The sequence below is a fragment of the Triticum urartu genome, chromosome 3 (genome assembly GCF_003073215.2).
Source record: "Triticum urartu cultivar G1812 chromosome 3, Tu2.1, whole genome shotgun sequence".
Taxonomy (NCBI): domain Eukaryota; kingdom Viridiplantae; phylum Streptophyta; class Magnoliopsida; order Poales; family Poaceae; genus Triticum; species Triticum urartu.
Genome location: NC_053024.1, coordinates 169769154 through 169782160, shown reverse-complemented (window position 1 = coordinate 169782160; position 13007 = coordinate 169769154).

Here is a 13007-nt window from a genome sequence, read left to right as displayed (position 1 = left end):
TTCCCCCTAACTGTGCACCGTTGCGACAGTTCGTAGTTTCGAAGCACCACGTGATGATCGGGTGTATAGATTCTTACGTTCACATACAACGGGTGTAAGACAGATTTACACATGCAAACACTTAGGTTGACTTGACGAGCCTAGCATGTACAGACATGGCCTCGGAACACAGAAGACCGAAAGGTCGAGCATGAGTCGTATGGTAGATACGATCAACATGAAGATGTTCACCGATGATGACTAGTCCGTCTCACGTGATGATCGGACACGGCCTAGTTGACTCGGATCATGTAATCACTTAGATGACTAGAGGGATGTCTATCTGAGTGGGAGTTCATAAGATGAACTTGTTTATCCTGAACATAGTCAAAAAGGATTTTGCAAATTATGTCATAGCTCGTGCTTTAGTTCTACTGTTTAGTTATGTTCCTAGAGAAAATTTAGTTGAAAGTTGATAGTAGCAATTATGCGGACTAGGTCCGTAAACTGAGGATTGTCCTCATTGCTTCATAGAAGGCTTATGTCCTTAATGCACCGCTCAGTGTGCTGAACCTCGAACGTCGTCTGTGGATGTTGTGAACATCTGACATACACGTTTTGATAACTACGTGATAGTTTAGTTAAACGGCTTAGAGTTGAGACACCGAAGACGTTTTGAAACGTCGCGAAACATATGAGATGTTTCGAGGTCTGAAATTGGAATTTCAGGCTCGTGCCCACGTCAAGAGGTATAAGACCTCCGACGATTTTCTTAGCCTGCAAACTAAGGGAGAAAAGCTCAATTGTTGAGCTTGTGCTCAGATTGTCTGAGTACAACAATCGCTTGAATCAAGTGGGAGTTGATCTTCCAGATGAGATAGTGATGTTTCTCCAAAGTCATTACCACCAAGCTGCTAGAGCTTCGTGATGAACTATAATATATCGGGGACATATATGATGATCCTTGAGATATTCGCGATGTTTGACACCACAAAAGTAGAGATCAAGAAGGAGCATCAATTGTTGATGGTTGGTGAAACCACTAGTTTCAAGAAGGGCAAGGGCAAAAAGGGATGCTTCATGAAACGGCAAATCAGCTGCTGCTCTAGTGAAGAAACCCAAGGTTGAACCCAAACTTGAGACTAAGTGCTTCTGTAATAAGGGGAACAGCCACTGGAGCAGAATTACCCTAGATACTTGGTAGATTAGAAGGCTGGCAAGGTCAATAGAAGTATATTGGATATACATTGTGTTGATGTGTACTTTACTAGTACTCCTAGTAGCACCAGGGCATTAGATACCGGTTCGGTTGCTAAGTGTTAGTAACTCTAAATAAAAGCTACGGAATAAACGGAGACTAGCTAAAGGTGAGATGACGATATGTGTTGGAAGTATTTCCAAGGTTGATCAAATATCGTACGCTTCCTCTACCATCGAGATTGGTGTTTGTGTTGAGCATAGACATGATTGGATTATGTCTATCGCAATACGGTTATTCATTTAAGGAGAATAATGGTTACTCTGTTTATTTGAATAATACCTTCAATGGCCTTACACCTAAAAATGAATGGTTTATTGAATCTCGATCGTAGTAATACACATGTTCATGCCAAAAGATAGTAATGATAGTACCACCTACTTGTGGCACTGCCACTTAAGTCATATCGGTATAAAACGCATGAAGAAGCTCCATGTTGATGGATCTTTCGGCTCACTCATTTTTGAAAGGTTTGAGACATGCGAACCATGTCTATTGGTGTATATGCATGAAGAAACTCCATGCAAATGGACCGTTTGGACTCACTTGATTTTGAATCACTTGAGACATGCAAATCATACCACATGGGCAAGATGACTGAAAGCCTCGTTTTCAGTAAAATGGAACTAGAAAGCAACTTGTTGGAAGTAATACATTTTGATGTGTGCAATCCAATGAGTGCTGAGGCATGTAGTGGATATCGTTATGTTCTTACTTCACAGATGATTTGAGTAGATGTTGAGTATATTTACTTGATGAATCACGAGTCTGAATTATTGAAAGGTTCAAGTAATTTCAGTGTGAAGTTGAAAGATCGTCGTGACAAGAGGATAAAAGATCTATGATATGATCATAGAGATGAATATCTGAATTATGAGTTTGGCACAGAATTAAGACATTGTGGAAATTGTTTCACAACTAATACAGCCTGGAACACCATAGTGTGATGGTGTGTCCGAACATCATAATTGCACCCTATTGGATATGATGCATACCATGATGTCTCTTATCGAATTACCACGATAGTTTATGGGTTAGGCATTAGAGACAACCACATTCACTTTAAATAGGGCACCACGTAATTCCGATGAGGTGACACCGTATGAACTATGGTTTAGAGAAACCTAAGCTGTCATTTCTTAGAAGTTTGGGACTGCGACGCTTATGTGAAAAAGTTTCAGGCTGATAAGCTCGAACCCAAAGCGGATAAATGCATCTTCATAGGACACCCAAAAACAGTTGGGTATACCTCCTGTCTCAGATCTGAAAGCAATAAGGGATTGTTTCTAGAATCGGGTCCTTTCTCGAGGAAAAGTTTCTCTCGAAAGAATTGAGTGGGAGGGTGGTGGAGACTTGATGAGGTTATTGAACCGTCTCTTCAACTAGTGTGTGGCAGGGCACAGGAAGTTGTTCCTGTGGCACCTACACCAATTGAAGTGGAAGCTTATGATAGTGATCATGAAACTTCAGATCAAGTCACTACCAAACCTCGTGGGATGACAAGGATGCGTACTACTTCAGAGTGGTACGTAATCCTGTCTTGGAAGTCATGTTGCTAGACAACAATGAACCTACAAGCTATGGAGAAGCGATGGTGGGCCTGGATTCCGATTAATGGCTCGAGACCATAAAATCCGAGAGAGGATCCATGCATGAAAACAAAGTGTAGACTTTGGCAGAACAGCTCGATGGTCGTAAGGCTGTTGAGTGCAGATGGATTTTAAAAGGAAGATGGATAATGATGGTAAGTATCACCATTAAGAAAGCTCGACTTGTCGTTAAGATGTTTTCCGACAAGTTCAAGGAGTTGACTACGATGAGACTTTCTCACTCGTAGCGATGCTAAGAGTCTGTTGGAATTATATTAGCGATTACTGCATTATTTATGAAATATTGCAGATAGGATGTCAAAACATTGTTTCCTCGACGTTTTTTTTGAGGAAAGGTTGTATGTGATACAAACCGGAAGGTTTTGTCAATCCTGAAAGATGCTAATGAGTATGCAAAGCTCCAGCAATCCTTCTAGGGACTGGAGTAAGCATCTCGGAGTTGGAATGTATGCTTTGATGATGATCAAAGATTTTGGGTTTATACAAAGTTTATGAGAAACTTGTATTTCCAAAGAAGTGAGTGGGAGCACTATAGAATTTCTGATAAATATATGTTGTTGACATATTGTTGATCAGAAATGACGTAGAATTTCTGGAAAGCATATAGGGTTATTTGGAAAGTGTTTTTCAATGGAAAGCCTGGATTAAGCTACTTGAACATTGAGCATCAAGATCTATAAGGATAGATCAAAACGCTTAATGGTACTTTCAAATGAGCACATACCTTGACATGATCTTGAAGGTGTTCAAGATGGATCAGTCAAAGAAGGAGTTCTTGCCTGAGTTGTAAGGTATGAAGTTAAGACTTAAAGCTCGACCACGGCAGAATAGAGAGAAAGGACGAAGGTCGTCCCCTATGCTTAAGACATAGGATCTACAGTATGCTATGCTGTGTACCGCACCTGAAGTGTGCCTTGCCATGAGTCAGTCAAGGGGTACAAGAGTGATCCAAGTATGGATCACAGGACAACGGTCAAAGTTATCCTTAGTAACTAGTGGACTAAGGAATTTTCTCGATTATGGAGGTGGTAAAAGAGTTCGTCGTAAAGGGTTACGCCGATGCAAACTTTGACACTAATCCAGATTATTCTGAGTAGTAAACTGGATTCGTATAGTAGAACAGTTATTTGGAATAGCTCCAAATAGAGCGTGGTAGCTGCATCTAGGAGATGACATAGAGATTTGTAAAGCACACACGGATCTGAAAGGTTCAGACCCGTTGACTATAACCTCTCTCACAAGCATAACATGATCAAACCCAGAACTCATCGAGTGTTAATCACATGGTAAATGTGAACTAGATTATTGACTCTAGTAAACTCTTTGGGTGTTAGTCACATGGGGATGTGACCTTGAGTGTTAATCACATATCGATGTGAACTAGATTATTGACTCTAGTGCAAGTGGTAGACTGTTGGAAATATGCCCTAGAGGCAATAATAAATTGATTATTATTATATTTCCTTGTTCATGATAATCGTTTATTATCCATGCTATAATTGTATTGATAGGAAACTCAGATACATGTGTGGATACATAGACAACACCATGTCCCTAGTAAGCCTCTAGTTGACTAGCTCGTTGATCAATAGATGGTTACGGTTTCCTGACCATGGACATTGGATGTCGTTGATAACGGGATCACATCATTAGGAGAATGATGTGATGGACAAGACCCAATCCTAAGCCTAGCACAAGATCATGTAGTTCGTATGCTAAAGCTTTTCTAATGTCAAGTATCATTTCCTTAGACCATGAGATTGTGCAACTCCCAGATACCGTAGGAGTGCTTTGGGTGTACCAAACGTCACAACGTAACTGGGTGACTATAAAGGTGCACTACGGGTATCTCCGAAAGTGTCTGTTGGGTTGGCATGAATCGAGACTGGGATTTGTCACTCCGTGTAAACGGAGAGGTATCTCTGGGCCCACTCGGTAGGACATCATCATAATGTGCACAATGTGATCAAGGAGTTGATCACGGGATGATGTGTTACGGAACGAGTAAAAGAGACTTGCCGGTAACGAGATTGAACAAGGTATCGGGATACCGACGATCGAATCTCGGGCAAGTATCGTACCGCTAGACAAAGGGAATTGTATACGGGATTGATTAAGTCCTTGACATCGTGGTTCATCCGATGAGATCATCGTGGAACATGTGGGAGCCAACATGGGTATCGAGATCCTGCTGTTGGTTATTGACCGGAGAGTCATCTCGGTCATGTCTGCATGTCTCCCGAACCCGTAGGGTCTACACACTTAAGGTTCGGTGACGCTAGGGTTATAGAGATATTAGTATGTGGTAACCCGAAAGTTGTTCGGAGTCCCGGATGAGATCCGGACGTCACGAGGAGTTCCGGAATGGTCCGGAGGTAAAGAATTATATATAGGAAGTGCTATTTCGGCCATTGGGACAAGTTTCGGGGTCACCGGTATTGTACCGGGACCACCAGAAGGGTCCCGGGGGTCCACCGTGTGGGGCCACCTGCCCCCGGGGGCCACATGGGCTGTAGGGGGTGCGCCTTGGCCTATATGGACCAAGGGCACCAGCCCCAAGAGGCCCATGCGCCAAGAATCAAGGGAGAGGAAGAGTCCTAAAAGGGGAAGGCACCTCCGAGGTGCCTTGGGGAAGAGGGACTCCTCCCTGGCCGCACCCTTCCTTGGAGGAAGGGCCAAGGCTGCGCCTCCCCCCTCTCCCTTGGCCCTATATATAGTGGGGGGAAGGGAGGGCAGCCCAACCTAAGCCCTGGCGCCTCCCTCTCCCTCCCATGACACATCTCCCTCCTCCCGCAGCGCTTGGCGAAGCCCTGTTGGAATCCCGCTACTACCACCACCACGCCGTCGTGCTGCTGGATCTCCATCAACCTCTCCTCCCCCCTTGCTGGATCAAGAAGGAGGAGACGTCGCTGCTCCGTACGTGTGTTGAACGCGGAGGTGCCGTCCGTTCGGCGCTAGGATCATCGGTGATTTGGATCACGACGAGTACGACTCCATCAACCCCGTTCTCTTGAACGCTTCCGCGCGCGATCTACAAGGGTATGTAGATCCACTCCTCCCTCGTTGCTAGATGACTCCATAGATAGATCTTGGTGACATGTAGGAAAATTTTGAATTTCTGCTACGTTCCCCAACATTTGTGCCCTGTGCTGGCTCAACTCTCTTTGATGTGGCTTCCTCTTCCTCTGCCACATAATCTTCATCCTCTGATTCTGAGGTTCTCTTCTTCCTCAGTCTGGTGGCAGCCTTTGGCAGATTGCTAGGAGTACTTCTGCTGCCATCATCTGAAGAACTTGAGGGACTAGTGCCCTCACTCATCTGCACTTGCTCTTCTGACATGTTCTGGCTATCACTCTGGTCTGACATGATGAACAAGCTGACTGCTGACCCTGTGAACAGTTTATAGATGAGGTAGAATAGATGAGCATCACAAAATGCAGAGATTTTTGTAAAAGAATGACTCAAAATCTTAGTTTTAGTTTCCCACTGAAATCATCTCGGATCTACCGATTTTCAAACTCGGTGATACCGAAGCAGTTTTTGGAACCTAAACTAGTGAACTCGGTCAGACCGAGTCACAGTTCGGTGGCACCGAGACTGCTAGGGTTTCACAGAGTTCCAAAATCGGTCACACCGATAAGTAATTCTCGGTCAGACCGAGTCTCACTTGTGCAATGGCATAAGCCAAATCGGTGGGACCGAGTTTTTCAACTCGGTGGGTCCGAGAAGGTTTCGGCGGAAACCTAAACCTAGAATTTTCGAATCAAACCTAATCTACGAGTTCATTGACTGGATAGAAGTTTATCAAACGTGGCAAGAATCATGATGATCACAATGTGCTAAGAATCAGATTGGGGAATAGCACAAAGATCGAGTCCATACCCTAGTTCGGCGAAGACTCGCTACGGCGGCAACGGCGGGGTTGAATTCCGTTGACGGCGATGGAGACCAGCGACTGGAGGCGACTGGCGGCGAGGAGACGATCCGGAGACCAAGTTGGCAGAGCAGGCTATCGCGCGGGCGAAGGGGTTCGGAGAAATTTCCAAATTTTGCCCGTGACTATATATAGCCCGACCCTGTCGGTGTGACCGAGTGGAACAACTCGGTGGCACCGAGATGCAAAACTGTAGACATTTATTGCAACTCGGTGTGACCGAAAGGTTCAAATTGGTTGCACCGAGATCGAAAACCTAGATCAACTTAATGATCTCGGTAGGACCGAAAGTAGGGTATCGGTCAGACCGAGAATCATAAAGAGGTTTTGGAAGTTTAAGTCTATGACGAATCGGGGACTCCGAGCGCTCCTCACACAGAGTGGTTCGAATCTGACTTGATCAAATTTTGTGATGTAGCATGAATAGAGTTTGAGACGAGAAAAGCATAGATAGCTAGAGGAGGTTCTTAGGCATTCTTGTCCATCCACTTGGCAAAAGGAAATAAAACCAAACAATCAAAACAACAAGTGGATGTCCTCGAATGAGTAAAATATGCAACCAGCATGCTCACACAATAAGATGGCAAATGAAATATGCAATCAAGACATGCACAACCAATTCTAGCATCTATCAAGCAATTTGCGATGACAAGGTCATCTATATATGAGTATATTGACTTAGGAGTCAAGTGAGAACACTTGATCATAGGTCATACTCATCGTTTAAGCTCAAGTGGGGTTACCACTTTTACATAAAGCATTGTTGTGTTCACATCTTTAGAGTTGCTTTAGCTCAAGTCTTAGAGTAAAGCTCCCCCTAGATGTGATATCCCCCTTAGAGGGATGAACTAACCTTGGGTTTTGTCGATGATGACTTCATGTAGATGTTGAAGATGTGGATGCTCAATGTTGATGTAGATCACTTGGAGCTATCCATTTGAGTGAATTGCACTTTCAATACCTACATGGGTTAGTCCCACAAGGAACAAACAAGGATATCCATAGACATAGAGTGATGCACACACAAGATGATGTCCATGAAAACTTTTAGGTTACCTTGTCCCTTGTCTTAACAACAAGAGGGTTTGTGACTCCTTGAACTAGTGCAAGATGTGGAAGTTGATTGCACTTGTTCTTGCCAAAATGATAAGAGTGAAGTATGTTGGCGGAGTCACCCTCAAGAACTCTCTAGTTCTTCTTCTTTTGGATCCACACCATCTTGATGGGAATCCTTGGAGTTGTAGTCGTACTTGATGAAGTGGAACTTGAAGTAGTCTTGGGAATCCACTTGACTAAGGTCTTAGGAGCTTCTTCAAATGCATCAATTTCCTCTTGAAGCTTGTCCTTGCCTTTTTGCTTGTAGTCTTGTGGTGGAAGATCATCTTGAGCTTGTGTCCCCTTGAAAGAAGTATCATACTTCTCTTATTGAGGAACAAACTTTGTCTTGGGGTATTGATCTTCTTCCCACTCAACTCCATTGGCATTGAACTTTCGTTCAAAACCAACACCTTGATTCTTCCGGTGCATTCCTTGCTTGCGCACAATTTCCTCGAATTGCTTACTCCTGGCAAGGCTTTTGTACACTCCTTTCTCTATAATTCCCTTCAATAAGCTATTTTCTTGCTCAAGTGTAACTTGGCTAAGAGAATCATTAGTGGAATCAAGAGAACTACTAGAAGCAACAATATTGTATTTAGCATGATCATTGTTACTGCTAGAGGAAGAATCTTTCTTGTTCTTGTTACTAGACTTGACTTGAAGCATGTAAGTGGATAAGAGTAAACGCTTGGCAATGTAAGGAGAACTTTTCTTGTGGAGATCATCATTGATTGCTTTTAAGAACTCATGCTCTTGCTCAAGATTGAGCTTTTCAAAGCGTAATTTCTCATGAGCTCTTAAAAGTTCTCGATGATCTTCGAAGATAGTTTCATGAGCTAACTTAAGAGTGTTTAGTTCTTCAGTTAGAGCCTCAATCTTCTCCTTATCATTGTCATTCGTTTTATCTTGATTAGCATGATTAATTAACGTTTCATCATAGTATTCATCACTAGAGTTCTCAACAAGCAAATCATCACCTAATAAGTCATCTTCATCACTATTGAAATCAACATACTCGGGGTGTGTTACCTTAGGACCTTTGGTCATGAAGCATCTTCCAATTCCTTCATTTGGTGAGTCAAATATGTCGTAGGAGTTGGTTGACACAAGTGCTAGACCGGCAACACCTTCATCTTGAGTATCTTCAGAGTCGGAGTGATAACTTCTCTCGGAGTGGCTGTCGGAGTCGGAGCCGGATACCCATTCACCAACATGAGCTTGATGTCTTCGTTTTGTGTAGCTCCTTGATGATTTTTCCTTCCTTTCCGAATCCTTGCTTCTCCGTGAGTATCTTCGTTCATAACGATCATCTCTACTCCTTCTCTCTCTTGGTGGTGATTCTTTGCTTCTTCTTTTTGGAGAATCTTCTCTTCTCTTGTAGGGAGCCGTACACTCATTGGAATAGTGTCCGGGTCTTCCACAACTATAGCAGTTTTGCTCTCGACTAGAAGATCTTTTGTCATTGTAGGACCTTGACTTGAAGCTTCTATCTTTGCTTCTACTCTTGTAGAACTTGTTGGAGTTCTTCACCATTAAGCTCAATTCTTCATTGAAGTTTTGTTTCTCACTTGATGATGTAGGAGCTTCACATGAGGCTTTGTAGCCACCACTTGATTTGTTGTGAAGTTCCTCTTTATCCTTAAGTGACATCTCATGAGCAACAATTCTTCCAATCACCTCCGTTGGCTTGAGATCTTTGTAATTGGGCATCATTTGGATCAATGTGCACACGGTATCATATTTTCCATCCAAGGCTCTTAGAATCTTCTTGATGATGAATCTATCGATCATCTCTTCACTTCCTAAGCCGGCAATCTCATTTGTGATGAGAGCAAGCCTAGAGTACATTTCAGCGACACCTTCATCATCCTTCATTTTGAACTTGTCAAGTTGACTTTGAAGCACATCCAACTTGGTTTCCTTGACGGAGTCGGTACCTTCGTGCATATCAATCAAAGTGTCCCAAATTTCCTTTGCATTCTCAAGACGGCTGATTTTGTTGAATTCTTCGGGGCACAATCCGTTGAAGAGAATATCACAAGCTTGAGCATTGTATTGCAACATCTTCAACTCATCCACGGTAGCTTCACGGTTTGGTTCTTTCCCATCAAAGAAGTCACCTTGCAAACCAACACACACAATAGCCCAAACGGCGGGGTTATGTCCAAGAATATGCATTTTCATTTTATGCTTCCAACTAGCAAAATTAGTACCATCAAAGTAAGGACCTCTACGGTGATAATTTCCCTCGCTAGACGCCATACTCTCCTAGGTTGTGAAACCAAGGCTATGACCACCAAAAGCTATGGAGATCAAAGCAAATGGAGACCAAAGCTCTGATACCACTTGTAGGATCGAAAGTATGTCTAGAGGGGGGTGATTAGACTACTTGACCAAATAAAAACTTAGCCTTTTCCCAATTTTAGTTCTTGGCAGATTTTAGCTATTTTAGGACAAGTCAAGCAATCATCACACAATTCAAGCAAGCATGCAAAGAGTATATTGGCAGCGGAAAGTAAAGCATGCAACTTGCAAGAATGTAAAGGGAAGGGTTTGGAGAATTCAAACGCAATTGGAGACACGGATGTTTTTCTCGTGGTTCGGATAGGTGGTGCTATCCTACATCCACGTTGATGGAGACTTCAACCCACAAAGGGTAACGGTTGCGCGAGTCCACGGAGGGCTCCACCCACAAAGGGTAACGGTTGCGCGAGTCCACAAAGGGCTCCACCCACGAAGGGTCCACGAAGAAGCAACCACCCACAAAGGGTCCACGAAGAAGCAACCTTGTCTATCCGACCATGGCCATCGCCCACGAAGGACTTGCCTCACTAGCGGTAGATCTTCACGAAGTAGGCGATCTCCTTGCCCTTACAAACTCCTTGGTTCAACTCCACAATCTTGTCGGAGGCTCCCAAGTGACACCTAGCCAATCTAGGAGACACCACTCTCCAAGAAGTAACAAATGGCATGTAGGTAATGAACTCCTTGCTCTTGTGCTTCAAATGATAGTCTCCCCAACACTCAACTCTCTCTCATAGGATTTGGATTTTGTGGAAAGAAGATTTGAGTGGAAAGCAACTTGGGAAGGCTAGAGATCAAGATTCATATGGTAGGAATGGAATGTCTTGATCTCAACACATGAGTAGGTGGTTCTCTCTCAGAACATGTGAGTTGGAATTGTGTATGCGTTCTGATGGCTCTCTCCACGAATGAAGAGGAGGTGGAGGGGTATATATAGGCTCCACACAAAACCCAACCGTTACACACAGTTTTCCAATCTCGGTGGGACCGAATCAACAAACTCGGTCGGACCGAAAAGGTAAACCTAGTGACCGTTAGAGATTTTCGGTGGGACTGACATGCAACTCGGTAGGACCGATATGGTTAGGGTTTGGGCATAACGTAATCTCGGTGAGACCGATTACACAAACTCGGTGAGACCGAATTTGGTAATTAGCTAACCAGAGAGTTGGTCAAGCAAACTCGGTGGGACCGATTTGCTCTTTCGGTGAGACCGAAAAGTTACAAAAAGGAAACACTGAATTTACATTGCAATCTCGGTGGGACCGATTCACTCTTTCGGTGAGACCGAAAAGTTACGAAAGGGAAACAGAGAGTTTGCAATCCCATCTCGGTGAGACCGAGATCCCTATCGGTAGAACCGAATTGCTAGGGTTTGGCAGTGGCTTATGACAAGTGAAACTCGATGGCGCCGGATAGAAAGAATCGGTATGACCGAGTTTGGCTTAGGGTTTAGGTCATTTGTGGATATGGGAAAGTAGTTGAGGGTTTTGGAGCATATCACTAAGCACATGAAGCAAGAGGCTCATTAAGCAACACCCCATCCATCCTTGATAGTATTGGCTTTTCCTAAAGACTCAATGTGATCTTGGATCACTAAAATATAAAATGAAGAGTCTTGAGCTTTTGAGCTTGAGCCAATCCTTTGTCCTTAGCATTTTGAGGGTTCCACTTTCACATCCATGCCATGCCAATCACTGAGCTTTCCTGAAATAGTCATCTTGGAATAGCATTAGCTCAATGAGCTATATGTTGTTATGAATTACCAAAACCACCTAGGGATAGTTGCACTTTCAGCATCAAAGTAGGTTGTCGAGATATGCAACTAGGTGAGCAACCTATATGATGCAATACGGATAGGAACACAAGCAAGCAAGATATATGAAACAAATAAGCTTCCACAAGTAAAGGCACGAGATAACCAAGAGTGGAGACGGTGGAGACGAGGATGTGTTGCGGAAGTTCCTTCCCTTTGAGAGGAAGCACGTCTCCGTTGGAGCAGTGTGGAGGCACAATGCTCTTCAAGGAGCCACTAGGGCCACTGTAATCTCCTCACGCCCTCACACAATGCGAGATGCCGTGATTCCACTATTGGTGCCCTTGGAGGCGGTGACCGAACCTTTACAAACGAGGTTGGGGCAATCTCCACAACTCAATTGGAGGCTCCCAACGACACCACGAAGCTTCACCACAATGGACTATGGCTTCGCGGTGACCTCAACCGTCTAGGATGCTCAAACACCCAAGAGTAACAAGATCTGCAAGGGATTGGTGGGGGGAATCAAATATCTCTTGGTGGAAGTGTAGATCGGGGCCTTCTCAACCACTCCCGAGCAAATCAACAAGTTTGGTTGGATAGGGAGTGAGATCGGGCGAAAATGGAGCTTGGAGCAATAATGGAGCTTAGTAGTGGAAGAGGTAAGTCAACGGGGAAGAAGGGGACCCCTTATATAGTGTGTGGAAAAGATCCAACCGTTACCCACCAATCAGCCCGCGGCCAGCGGTACTACCGCGTCTGGCCAGCGGTACTACCGCAAGGCCGCGCGGTACTACTGCTTGCAACCAAGCGGTACTACCGCACGGCTGTGCGGTACTACCGTACCGACCCACGGTACTGCCGCAATCCCAGCACAGAACCGATAAACAGACGCACAGAAGTTGGGGGCGGAACTTCCGCACGCGCGGTACTACCGCGCCCCCCATGCGGTACTACCGCGAGGCAAAAGTCCCAGCCAGGGGAGAAGGGAAACTTTCGTGCCTACTTCCGCAAAGAAACGGAAGTAGCAAAAACCCGACACAGTAGTACTGCCGAGGGGCGGTACTA